At 39.3% G+C, this 13,785-nt stretch overlaps 1 long non-coding RNA gene across 2 annotated transcripts; it reads right to left on the bottom strand.

The window, feature by feature from the left end:
* Positions 1-10: 10 nt before the first annotated feature.
* On the bottom strand, positions 11-12,832 carry LOC116663732. 2 transcript variants are annotated; one of them, XR_004320026.1, is made up of 3 exons: positions 11,475-12,832; positions 8,428-9,285; positions 11-131 (listed from the first exon to the last, which is right to left on the bottom strand). It is a non-coding gene; the product is annotated as an uncharacterized LOC116663732 (long non-coding RNA). The 2 variants fall into 2 exon arrangements; XR_004320027.1 differs by lacking the exon at positions 11-131 and adding an exon at positions 5,710-5,973.
* Between the last annotated feature and the right edge of the window lie 953 nt (positions 12,833-13,785).

Genomic DNA, 13,785 nt, shown 5'->3' with positions numbered 1-13,785 from the left:
AGGCCTGGTCCAGTGTCTTGAGTCAGCTGTCTACTTCTTCTCATCCTTGTCTGGTAGCTTCTTCTCCATTTGAGCTATGTTTTAAGGTGCAACAGTCCTCTCTATAGGCCAGTCCAGTGCAGGGGCCCTTTCTGAGTGGAAAATAATCCAAGAGTCAATTTCCTTCAGTTTCACTGTGCATGCGCTAGTTCAGAGTACCTGATAAAGGTCCTTCCATCCTGCTTGGAGATAGCCCTTTAAATCATGTAATTTCTAGTATGCATAATCTCTTGGTTGCAGGTCATGGGTATTGGATCTTCATCCAAAAATAGATTACCAAGCGTCAGAAATAAACCTAGAGTGTTCTTTTAATAATTCAATTAAACTTTGTGACAATATAACCTAACAGCAAGGAATGGTCTGGGAAGTGAGTCAGTAATTATAGATCTCAGTTAACAAAACTAGAATTTAATATCCACTGAAACATAATCTTTTTCTCTGTATAATTACCCCCATTTAAAATCAAATGTAGGCAAATGAAGATTAATTGATTTTTATAGGCTCTTTTAGCTGTGCTGGAATTCCTCAGAGAGAATCTCAGACTGAATTTCCAAAAGGCCTCTCAAGGCCAGGAAAGCCACATCAACAACGTGTCACATTTTGTCTTACAGATTTAGGTGAATTCCTCCCTTTTTCACTTGTCAGGAAGCGGCCTTCCTAATTTACCTGTAAAGCTGCTGGAAACCTAAGAGTTTCCAGTCTCCGGAGGGGTCAAAGAGAGAGAGAAAAGATAAATGTTTCAATTCTGCTTTCAAAGGTATAGTTTACCAAGTTGCTCTAAGTCATAATTAGCTTGAGAAGGGTTTCCTTACATCTGGAAAACACAGATTAAAAGTCAGTAATATTTCTGACAAAATCAAAAATTGTAGTCATATTGATCAGTTTACTTGGTCTCATGTAACTAGTCCTCTTTGTTAACAGTTTCATGCTATCTGAGTTTCTATTAGACTTTTAAAATTTCTTACCCAGCTCAGTAGTATGATTTAAAAGTTATCAGAAACTTGTACTTGTCAAAAACATTCTTTTTATAAACGTTCTTGAAGAAAAAGCATTTTTCCCCCAAAAGGTATCACAGTAAAACCATAACTGTCTATGAATGACAAAAGATATAAGCTTGATTAAATACCTGGTTACACCATAATTGATAAAGAAACTTGTTTACAATAACCAGAATTATGACTGATAACATTTTAGATGTACCAGATTTTTAGGAATTCCATATAATTTCTAGAATATATATTAACTTTTTTCATACAATATAACCTAAGCAGATTTATCATTTATTTGTAATACTTCCCATGTGACTTAACATACCAAATGAACCTAATTAGTTTAATACCTCTCTTTGGGATGTTTCAGGGGCCCTCTGAAGCATCCCAAAGTTAGCTGGAGGTCAAAGAAATTTAATCAAAATTTGATATTTGGGAATTGTTAAAAAATCAAAGGTTTTAAAACACATGAGGTCACTGTTAAATATTATTTATTCCCAGGATAATAATAAAACATTTCAAAGCAAATACAGAACAGATCACTTAAGGGATAAAAAAAGTTACAATCTGTTACCAAAAGCAGATGAACATTTTAAGAAAACTTTGTCCTTTTTGCGGAGACAGAATCAAATTCCAGTTTTGCACTAGCTTATTTTTAATTTACTCAACTAAATTTATCCTAAATTTAGCCATAAAACTCTTTTTTCAGGGTTTCTCTTTTACAAACTTTTTATCACTTTCTGTGTCCATATGAGTTTGTCCCTTATTTTTGTAGCTCTAATTACTTATAATTTTAACCCTTAAAAAGCCTAACTCTCTGGCAAAAACCAAGAAGTGAGTAATTGTGAATTGGCTGTCATATCAGCATTTCCTGATTGGAAACTTATGCTTCAGTTTCTCCTTCCTAAGAAGGCAAACGTAGGTAACTAAGACCTGCCCAGCAATTAATGTTTCAGTATTTCATAAATGGCACAGATAGTGAGTTGTCTTCACTTAGTTTCAAGTTACCAAAATCTGGAGAGACAATTTTACATAGACATTCCCCAAGCGAAATTATTTCTATACAGTTTACCTAAAAGTTCTTATTTTATTTACCTTTACTTTTCTTGAAAGCTTTTTTTTTCACATTGAGTTATTTTCCCTGTTGACAATTTTGCAACATATATAATAAGATCTTTTCTGCCCTCTAGTAAACCGAGGTATCACAGAAGTATTACACCTAACACTGATGATTGTAAAGACATGTGTAAATTAATTAAACCAACAAGCTTAAGATACCAGATATTGATTTTAATACCAGATATTGATTTAGTACTGAATATTTCCAAGATCATGTGAACCTGAAATTTATTCTGGTCAGTTTTCTTTATATTTCTTGGTATTCATATAAGCACTTGACTTCCTTTAAGCAAATTAAATAGTTATGTTTTGAATTAATTTTGGCAATACCATACACCTGTGACACACAAACATACACACCACAGAGGCCTCATAGATTTTTTAACTAATATTTACAGAAGAGACAAGATTGCTATTTATTTTTAACAGGTCAAGTTCCAAATTATTTACTCCCTTTCTCAAGATTTGCATTTTTTAAAAAGATGATGAGATCAGGGTTTCTGGAGAAGACTAGGTAAAACATTTGCATCTCAACTGCATTGAAGCTGGTAACTAATTGGAATTTAACAAGGTGGTCAAGATTTTTCCTAAGGGACTGTCTGATGGAATTGAAATGGTACCACCCATTTTGATCTTTCGTGTACACACAATACAAAATTCAAACCTCAGCCTACAAATGGAAGCCTCAAAGTGCAAAGCAGGTACAAATCAAAATTCAAAGTCAAAACAACAGCTTGGTAGTCTCACTGAGCCCATGACCGCTATCCAGTTGGCACCTTTCACAGGAGTACTCTCTCCAAGAGAGAGCCCCATCAAACTGGGGACTCCCCTGCCTTGGGGAGCCCCAGATAGGGTCAAGGGGGCATTAGTCACCACCAGGAAACTCACCCTAGTCCTGGCTGAGGAGTCTCTGCATCACTAGCAGAGTTCTTTTCTCTCCCAAGTTTTTGAGCAGCTGGAGGTCCAGACTGAGGTTGGAAGGAGGAAGAAAGAGTCCTGAAGCTAAAAGGGCTTTGGCAGCTGCTGGGCTTGTTTTCCTCTGCTCCCGTCCTCCCACCTTACAGCCCGGGCCATTGGTTGTGGCAACCCGAGGGGCTGGGGCCCAGATCCTCTCCTCTCCTGTTGTGGATTGCCCTGGTGGTCTGGCCTTGCTGGGCTCCCTGCACTCTCTGCCCTTCCAATGGAGGCTGAGACAGGGAAATCTTGCCCAGAAAACAACTAAGTTGAAGGTCTTTTATTGGTTACACTGTTAAGTTAAAAAAGCCAGAATTCTGACCTTACAAAAACAAAACTCTTTCTAGGGGAAACTTGCATTTCTCTTCCTATGCGTTTGGAATGCAAGTATTCTACCTGATCCTCTTTGGTGTTTCATTTGTGTATATGTGTGTATGTTTTTAAAAACTTGGGCTCTGTCATACAATAGGTATGAGTATGGTGCACATTTGGCAGCCAAGCAAATACATTGGGATTCTGAGCAATCCTTTGTACCAGTTCTCAGGCTTTTCCCATCCTAACCTTCATTGCAGCAGCCTAGACCACAAAGGCCTTTACTTTTTTGTGGGAGTAAAGTTTTAAATCTTATTTAGGGGGCACCCCTCACTGTCTCGTGGGGAAGTCTCTTCATCTTATTGGTTTAAAATCACTACTAATATATATATATAACTTATTGATGGCCAGATGATGGATCCTTTAAATCGGAGAAACTTCTAAATTGGTAACATTTTACAGAGCTCTCATTATAATCAGCTGTTTTATTGGTACCTATAAAAAGCAATCAAGTACAAATGTTTTGAAACTTTCTAACAAGCTTCCCAAATATCAAATTTTGATTAAAGTTCTTTTGACCTTCAGCTAACTTTGGGATGCTTCAGAGGGCCCCCTGAAACATTGAAAAGAGAAATATGAAACTAATTGGACTTATCAGGTATGCTAAATTATTTTAAAAACATTGTCAAGTGATTGGAGATAAAGCTTAGGTTATATCATAGAGACAAAAGTCCCTAATATAGATATTCCAAATTTTGTATGGAATTTCTAAGAATCTAATATGTCCTAGTATCAGTTGTAATTCTGATTATTATCTTAAAATGTTGTATGTCAGAAATATCCAAGTTGCTTGTCTGTTGCATTATAATCAAATCTTTAACCATGTCATTTTGTCTTGTCATTTATATAAACAATCATTGTTTTACTCTGAATCTTTTATAAAATGAAGCTCTTCAGGAAGATTCATAAAAAGGGACTTTTAAACCAATACACGTTTCTGATAATTAGCTGGGTAAATTGGGTACTGGGTAACTGGGTAAATTATGAAACGCTGATGGAATACCTGATAACTTCATTCAGCTGAATAGGAATTAATTACATGGGACTGAATAAATTGATAAATATGATTGACAACCTTATGGCTTTTGAGAAACATACTGGTCTTTAATTTTTATTTTCCAAAAAACCTTTCCTCTTGTGCTATGACCTACAACAAGTTGATAAAATATGCCTTTATAAACAAGGATAAAATATTTATCTTTTTCTCTCTACCTGATCCCTCCAGAATTTAATTCTGCAGCTGGCTCTCCTGTGGACCTGATGGTTATTGCATCCAGATTACAACTAATTATACTAATCATGGTTTTAATTTGTTCTTTGTTTCCACATTGTTACATTTTGTACTTTATTAATGTTACTAGCTGTATTGTTTATATTCTGTCTATTTTATAAGATTGTTGGCTCTTACATTAGCCAATTTGTAATCAAGCCTCCAACAAAACTGATGATGGCTAAACACCATGAGGAAATAGATTATACTTATAACTCTACATAGAATAATTGTAATAGTGTGATTCAAGGTATGGGAAGAAGCAACAAGGGAAAACATTTCTTGGATCATAATAGACTAGTAAGACAGATGATCCAGAGAGTTTTTTGAATATCACAGGCCCTGATCCAAAATTAGCACCTTGAGTGGAACATCAACAGAATTCTCTTTCCCTAACCAAGGAAGAGACTTCCCAGCACATAGGACAAAATTGGCCATGAAATGTCTCCCAAAATATTGGTTGAATTTAGGACCAAGGGGGAACAGTGTGAACAAAAAATATTGCAAGCCATATCAGTTAACAAAGAATGCTTTGGCCATCAAGTCATCAGCCACTACTACTAGCCCTAGAGTGAGCTAAGGATGCAGACAAGCAGGCAGCCCAGCCTCCGCAGCCACCCCCAGTGGTATACTCTGAGGGAAGACAGGATGTGGAAAAACAGGATACCGGCCCTAGACACCTAGGTGCATATCAAAGAAATGATTTTATTGAGCCCTTACCTTTGTGCCTTCCTATATATAGAAAACTGCTAAATTCCTTAACTTGAGATATCTGGTTTTCTTAAATTAACAGTAATCTTTTGATGTTCTGACTACCTGGTCTTTGTTATAAAAACTCCTATGTATCCTGGCTCCTCCTCTACCTCTTTGGAGCAACCTGAGAGGCTGTCATCCTGGGCTGGAGGGCTTTGAGTCCTCAGAAATGTCCACCAAATAAAACAAAACTCTTACATTTTAGGTTGTGCATTTTATTTCAGTCAACACATATCCTTGCAACTTCCAAGCCTTGAGACTAAAGAAAGAACCAGGAGTCAGAGACAGAGACATTAACAGTTTATCAGACAGGGACTCAAAGAATCAGCAAGCAGTTCTAGCATCAGGGAAGTCAGTTCCTTTCCTGCTCCTTCAAATCCCCACTTGTTTGTTTACTCATTCGATTTCTATGGACATAGGGAAATGGGTGTAGTTCTCTAGCTGCTTCCTGCAGAACTGGGGCATCCTCTGGGGCACCTTTAAATAGAAGGAACAAATATGATCATGCCAATTATTGGGGGGTTTTGAAAGAGTTTTTATGATCATTTGTAGAGGTGAGGAATGAGACAAAGTATATATATATTATATATATATAGTTAGTTAGTTAGTTAGTCAGTCAGTTAGTCAGTTAGTTAGTCCTGTTATCAGAATGGAAAGCAGGAATTGAAAGATTCCTAAAAAGATAGATCAGAGGCCTTGAGGGACCCAAGAAAACAGACCTGAAAACCAGCTGGAGAATCTGGTATTCACTTCTGAGGCTCAGGCCCCCTTGTCTCCTTTTCCCTGAATTTGAGACCTCATATCATTTCAAAGTGGAGGGTACATGTTCAGATTCACCACGTATGAAAGCAAAAAGGCGTGTGAATCACAGCACAAGTTCCGCCCTGTGAGGCAAGCCGCACGGCTAAGGCCGTCCAGTCGGGCACCACTGCCTTTTGAATTAAACAGACTGGGCTGTGACTGGCCAGCCCCCCAACTACAGGAATGCTGGTCTTGCTTAAAGAGGTGGATTTACAATGTAGAGGGGAGTAGGTGGCCCCAGTGTTCACTAGGAAACCCACTAATTGAGGCCCCACTTCAGTTGTCCTCAGGGCTCCTGAGAAGCTCTCGTTACTGGGTTCTCTAAGACTGCCAGGAACCCTGGGCCCCCTTTAGTCACTGTCATCATTCACTTTATCTCGCTGGGTCTTCAGGACCCCTTGTCCCTGGGCATTTTTGTCCTTTATTAAACATTTTCATAAAGGCCTGAACAAATAGGTAATTTCTTTTTATTTACCACTTCTTTTTTGGACAAAACAGTTCTAATTGCAGAATAGTATAATAATACAAAGTAGCATTCAATGGCTTTTTTTTGGGGGGGGACACTTTGGGGAGACTTAAATATCAGGTAGCCAGCTGTCTAATGTTAAATTTTGATGTGGTATTTACATACACGTGATAGGAGCTACCGACCATTACATGAAGGTCTTTTCTATTAATATCTGGTCTAAAGTGATTTTATTATCTAGGAACTTAATAATTACAAGGAGACCTTGCAACCATAAGGTTGCAGCTACAAGTTGCCAGCAAACACCGCTTTGAGGATGGCTGGTGGTGTCCCAGGTCTGACATAGTTCAGAAAACTCAAGTTCTCAGCAACACAGAAACTTGTCTGAGATCTCACCTCCAATGGTTACCTAGTTTTACCTTAGATGTCTGAACTACAGTCACTCCATTTTGATTTTCAAATGCATTTCTCTCCTTAATGGCCAAAGCAGATGTCCCCATTAATGATTTTAGTACTTTTCTAGATAAGAGGACATGCAAGAATTTGGGCTCATAAAATCTTCTTCTAAAAATTTATCTACCTATCTGAAGGCCTGTAACTGGCAGTTTTTCCCAGAGCAGAGTGTCTCATTTCTGGTCTCCACCCTGAAATCGTTTCAGGGTGTGCTGAAGGTCAGCGACTGCAGTGGTGTGTGACATAATCCTTGCAGAGACAGATGACAAGTGCCAATTTTTAGTTGGCAGGGCCCCCCATGATCACAAATTCAACCATGGCTTGGAAGGCATTTAATGACCATTTTTCCCCATGAGGCTAGGAATGCTCATTCCTAGGCCAAGCAAGGATTTCACTGATAGGCCACTCAATGTGCTGTTACTAGACTAGGCCTTACTAAGAGCAGCCCAAACTCTCTGGTCCAGGAAAATATTCCCTCTTGTTGCTTCTTCCCGTATTTAGATTTACACCATTAAAATTATAAATCTCGTATAAAACTATATATTTAAGGGAAATTATATATTGGGAAAATATATATAAGGGAAAAATATATATTTTATATATTTAAGGTAAACTATATCTTTAAGGGAAATTTTATATTGGAATTGTCCATAAGGCCATAATTTCATAACCATAAATCCATAAGCCCAGTTTCATAGGGTTATTAAGCTGGTTGTCCTTAGTATGATTTAATTTTTTTCAACATAAGGGAGACTTTAAACCTAAATGACCGTAGACTGGTGTTAACCATAGAATTCTATCCCATGATTGTGGGAGGTTATATTCTTTGGCTGAAACTTTGCTTGTTGCTCTGATTGAGCTTGGGTAACTTCAAAAGATTCATATTTATGGCCAGAGTCAGAGCAGGTAGTAACTGGCCAGGTGAGGGAATCCCACCTGGTAATATCACCAGTGGCCTGAAGACAACTATAATTACTCTCCTCTAGAATAAATTCCCTCAAGGCCCACCAATTAGACACTTGGGGTGGAGAAAACCACCAAGGTAACCCAGAAATACTGGATATAGGTAATTGATCATAAACCTAACAATTGGATTGACTTTAACTCTGCATGAGATTGTGAAATACATTTGGTTCATAAGCAAAGGTATGAGTGATTATCAAAGTAATTGGTACACAGGCCTGGTCCAGTGTCTTGGGCCAGCTGCCTACCTCAGATGTCATCTTCATCTCATCCTGGTGTAGTAGCTTCTCCTTTGTGTGAATATTGTTTTAAGGTGGTCAGCAGTCTTCTCTACAGGCCAGTCCAGTGCAAGGGCCCTTTCTGAATGAAAACTAATCCAAGAGTCAATTTCCTTCAGCTTTACTGTGCATGAGCTAGTTAAGAGTACCTGATAAAGGTCCTTCCATCCTGCTTGGAGACAGTCCTTTAAATCATGTCATTTCCAGTATGCATAATCTCCTGGTTGCAGGTCATGGGGTATTAGATCTTCATCCAAAAAAGATTACTGGGCTTCAGAAACAAATGTAGAGTTCTTCTAATAATTCAATTAAACTTTGCAACAATATAACCTAACAGCAAGGAATGGTCTGGGAATTGAGTCTTAGTAATTATAGATCTGAATAACAAAACTGGAATTTAATATCCACTAAAACATAATCACTTTTCTCTATAATTACACTCATTTAAAATCAAACATAGCCAAATAAATATTAATTGATTGTATAAGCTCTTTCAAATTGGCTATGTTGGAATTCCTCAGGAGTCTCAGACTGCTTCCAAAAGGCCTCTTGAGGCCAGGAGAGCCACATCAACAACCTGTCACATTTTGTCTTACAGATTTAGGTGAATTCCTCCCTTTTTGTAGTCCCTAAAATACCTTGAGATTTTTGCACCTGTCAGGAGGTGGCGTTCCTAATTTTCCTGTAAAGCTGCTGGGAACCTAAGAGTTTCCAGTCTCTGGAGGGGTCAGATGGAGAAAAAAGATAAATGTTTCAATTCTGCTTTCAAAGGTATAGTTTACCAAGTTGCTCTAAGTCATAATTAGCTTGAGAAGGGTTTCTTTATATCTGGAAAACACATTAAAAGTCAGTAATATTTCAGACAAAACCAAAAATTGCAGTCATATTTACCAGTTTACTCGGTATAACTACTCCTTTTGTTAACAGTTTCATGCTGAGTTTCTATTAGACTTTTAAAATTTCTTACCCGATTCAGCAATATGATTTAAAAGTTATCAGAAAGCTATACTTGTCAAAAAAGTTCTTCTCTTAGATCTGAAGAGAAAGCATTTTGCAAAAGCATCGGAATAAAACAAGAACTGTCTATAAATGAGAAAAGGCTTAAAAGCATGATTAAACATCTGGGTGCACTATAGTTGACAACCCTGGTTACAATAACCAGAATTATGCCTGGTAACATTTCAGACATATCCAATTTTTAGGAATTCTGCATAATTTCTAGAATTTCTATAGTAATAACATTTTTTCCATACAATATAATCTAATAAGATTTATTACTTATTTATAATACTTTGCATGCAATTTAACATACCAATTAAAACTAATCAGTTTAATCTCTTTGGGATGGGTCCGGCCCCCTCTGAAGCATCTCAAAGTTAGCTGGACATCAAAACAACTTAATCAAAGTTTGGTATTTGAGAAGCTGGTTAAAAAGTTTTAGAACACTTGGTAAAATAAGATCATCAGTTACTGTGAAACAATACTTATTCCAAAGGTAATAGTAAAATATGTCAAAAGCAAATACAGAACATGTCACTTAAGGGGTAAAAGAAACTTTACAATCTCTTACCAAAAGCAGATAAACATTTTAAGAAAACTTTGTCTTTTTTGTGGAGACAGAGAGAATCAAATTCCTGTTTTGCAGTAGCTTATTTTTAAAGTTCATTTACTCAACTAAGTTTATCTTAAATTTAGCCAATCCTGATTACGCATAAAATTCCTTTCTCAGGGTTTCTCTTTTATAAATTTTTTATCATTTTCTGTGTCTATGTCAGTCTGTCCCTTATTATTTTAGAAGCTTTAATTAGTTATATTATAATTTTAACCCTGAAAAATGTTAACTCTCTGGCAAAAACCAAGAAGTGAGTAATTGTGAATTGGTTGTCATATCAGCATTTCCTGATTGGAAATTTTTGCTTCAGTTTTTCCTTCCTAAGAAGGCAAACATAGGTAAATTTAGACCTGCCCAGCAATTAATGTTTCAGTATTTCATAAATGGCACAGATAGTGAGTTCTTTTCACTTAGTTTCAAGTTACCAAAATCTGGAGAGACAATTTTACACAGACATTCCCCAAACATAATTATTTCTGTAGAGTTTACCTAAAAGCGCTTACTTTGTTTACTTTTACTTTTCTTGAAAGCTTTTTTCCCCCCCACATTGAGTTACTTTCCTTGTTGACAAATTTGCAACAGATATAATATGGTCTTTTCTGCCCTCTAGTAAACCTAAGTACCACAGAAATATTACACCTAACACTGATGATTCTAAAGGCATATATATATTAATTAAGCCAACAAGCTTAAGGTAGCTTTAATACCAGATATTGATTTAGTACTGAATATTTCCCAGATCATGTGAACGTAAAATTTATTTTGGTCAGTTTTCTTTATATTTCTTGGTATTCATACAAGCACTTAATTTCCTTTAAGCCAATTACATAGAGCTATTTTTTGAACTAATTTTGGCAATACCATAACCCTGTGACACACAAACACACAACACAGAGGCCTCATAGTTTTTCTTAGTAATATTTACAGGAGACAGAAGATTGCTATGTGTCTTTAACAAGTCAAGTTCCAAATTATTTACTCCCTTTCCCAAGATTTGCATTTTTTAAAAAGATGGTGAGATCAGGGTTCCTGGAAAAGACCAGATACAACATTTGCATCTCAACTGAATTAAAGATGGAAAGTAACTGGAGTTTGAGATTTTTCCTAAGGGACTTTCTGATGGAATTGAAATGGTACTGCTCATTTTGATCTCTCCTGCACACACAACACAAAATTCAAACCTCACCTAGCAAATAGAAGACTCAAAATTCAAAGCAGGTACAAATCAAAATTCAAAGTCAAAACAACAGCTTGCTAGTCTCACTAAGTCCATGACCACTATCCAGTTGGCACCTATCTCAGGAGAACTCTCTCCAGGAGAGAGCCCCGTCAACCCGGGGACTCCCCTGCCTTGGGGAGCCCCAGATAGGGTCGAGGGGATCTTGGTCATCACCAGGAAACTCACCCTAGTCCTGGCTGAGGAGTCTCTGCATCACTAGCAGAGTTCTTTTCTCTCCCAAGTTTTCGAGCTGCTGGAGGTCTGGACCGAAGTTGGAAGGAAGAAGGAAGAGTCCTGAAGCTAAAACAGCTTTGACAGCTGCTGGGCTCATTTTCGTTTACTCCCGTCCTCTCGCCTTAAGCCTGGGCGATTGGTTGTGGCAACCCGAGTAGCTGAGACCCAGATCTTCTCCTCTCCCATTCTGGATTGCCCCGGTGATCTGGCATTGCTGGGCTACACCGACTCTCTGCCCTCCCAAGGGAGGCTGGCACAGGGGTTGCCCATAGAGGGTCACATCAAGCCGAGGTGTCCAGCGGTAGGAAAGGAGAAAGGAGTTTCGAGCCCCATGTTGGGTGCCTAGGTTGTTGGCACAAAACTGGCCTCTCTACCCCCAAAATGGATTGAGACTCATAGGCAGCTTGGGGAAGATTAGAAAATAACAGCTTTATTGCTTTGCCAGGCAAAGGGGAGTCAAGCTACCAAGCAAAATGTTCAGGCACCAGAAGTTCCTTGTTGCACCGCAGAATGGAGGCATGGCGTGGCACCGCCGAATATCGATCGGCACTGCTCGGTAGGGTACAGCACGGCCTGCCACAGCATGGCATGGCCCAGAACAGCCTGGCACTGCATGGCACAGCGTGGCACAGACTGGAATATCACGGCATGGACCGAAATGGCCCAGCACAGCCTGACACTGCGCGGCATGGTGCGGCATGGCCTCGAACAGCGGGCATAGCCCAGCATAGCCCGGCCCAGCCTGGCACTGCGTGGCACGGCCTGAAACAGCTCAGCATGGCCCAGCACGGCATGGCCCAGCACTGTGCAGCCCAGCATGGCACGGCTCGGCGCAGGCACCCACAGTCCTGCCTTCTGTGAATAAAAAAGTCCTATACATCCTGGTCTCCCTTACCTCTCTGGAGCAGTCCGTCAGAGCGATCGAAAGGTTCGAGGCCTCAGAAATGTCCACGGGATAAAACGTAACTCTCAACTTTTAGGTTATGATTTTTTTTTCTTCAGTCGACACATTCTTGCAACTTCCAAGTCTTGAGACTGAAAAAGGAGCCCAGAGTCTGAGATCAACATTTATCAGACAGGGACTCTTACAAGTCAGAGGCTAAGGTCCTGGAGCGAAACCCCGCTGCATATTCAGCGAGCAGGCAGAGAAAGGCAGCAGTCTCGGCTACCCAGGGGAGGAAGAGGCGATCAGTTACAGTGGGCCTGACGTCAGCAGGGCTCCTTGGTTGTGAGGGGCCTGCTGGAAGGTGTCCCCCAACAACTCTTTGGATTAGCAACTGTCGAGCGGGTCACTATTTCCTGTAGAAGACCGAACATACTGGGGCCGTTCTGGTCTGAAGGCTGGAACAATTGTTAGGTGTGGGCCGGGCCAACTATGTAGGTAGTTACTGATTAAACTTTCAACTTAGAGAGGCACCTGGAGGCGCTTGCTGGGAGGCGCCCAAGGTGGGAGGTGCACCTGTTGCTGCAAAACCGGCCTCCGTATATCGAAGATGGATTAAGACTCTGAGGCAGAATTTGGGACGATTGGAAAAGAATAGCTTTATTGCTTTGCAGCAGGCTTGTGCCTTAGAGACTGTGAATCTGTCTTGGGCTTGGGGTCTTGAGGTTTTATAGAAAACTGGATGGAACAGACAAGGTGATAACAATCAGGGCGTTTTACAGGCTGCTACATTCCTCTTAACACTGATGATCTTCCTGCCCTATGGAGGAAGTTTGGATGGTCTGTCCACTCTTCTGGGATTATGGGCCCATTATGTCCTCCCTGGTTAAAACTGTTGAATGTTTGTGGGTTGTTTAGCATAAAAAAAAATGGTAAGGGAGACAAAGCAAATTGCAGGATTTCTTAGAAAAAAATCAGTAAACAGTTTTAGCATCAGGGAATTTAGTTCGATTCATACTCCTCAACAAGTCCACTATCACATTTGGGGGCAGGGGTCAGTAGAAACCTGGTGTGGCCCCTCTTCCCTGGAAGCTCTTGACTCACGTCTACCAACAAATCCAACTCTTCCAATGGATGAGAGACAGAAGAGCAGGGAGAGAATGGCCTCTCCTTACAGGACATTCAGGGATTTATCAGTAGAAAGCTGGATTGTGTATTCAAATGCTGGTACAAAACTCTCTGGAACTCTCTGGGACAAACCTTTGAAAAACAGCCTCAGAATAAGGAGAATCAGTTACAGGACCTGGCTCTTTCCAGTTCAATCCTGAATTTAAATTGTCAGCGCACACCCACGATTTTAGCTTTGAAATATGTGGTCAC

This window comes from Camelus ferus, chromosome 5 (assembly GCF_009834535.1).
Source record: "Camelus ferus isolate YT-003-E chromosome 5, BCGSAC_Cfer_1.0, whole genome shotgun sequence".
In the NCBI taxonomy this organism is placed as follows: Eukaryota; Metazoa; Chordata; class Mammalia; order Artiodactyla; family Camelidae; genus Camelus; species Camelus ferus.
The sequence above is the reverse complement of the archived record's forward strand: the minus strand, read 5'-3'. Positions and strand labels throughout refer to the sequence as shown.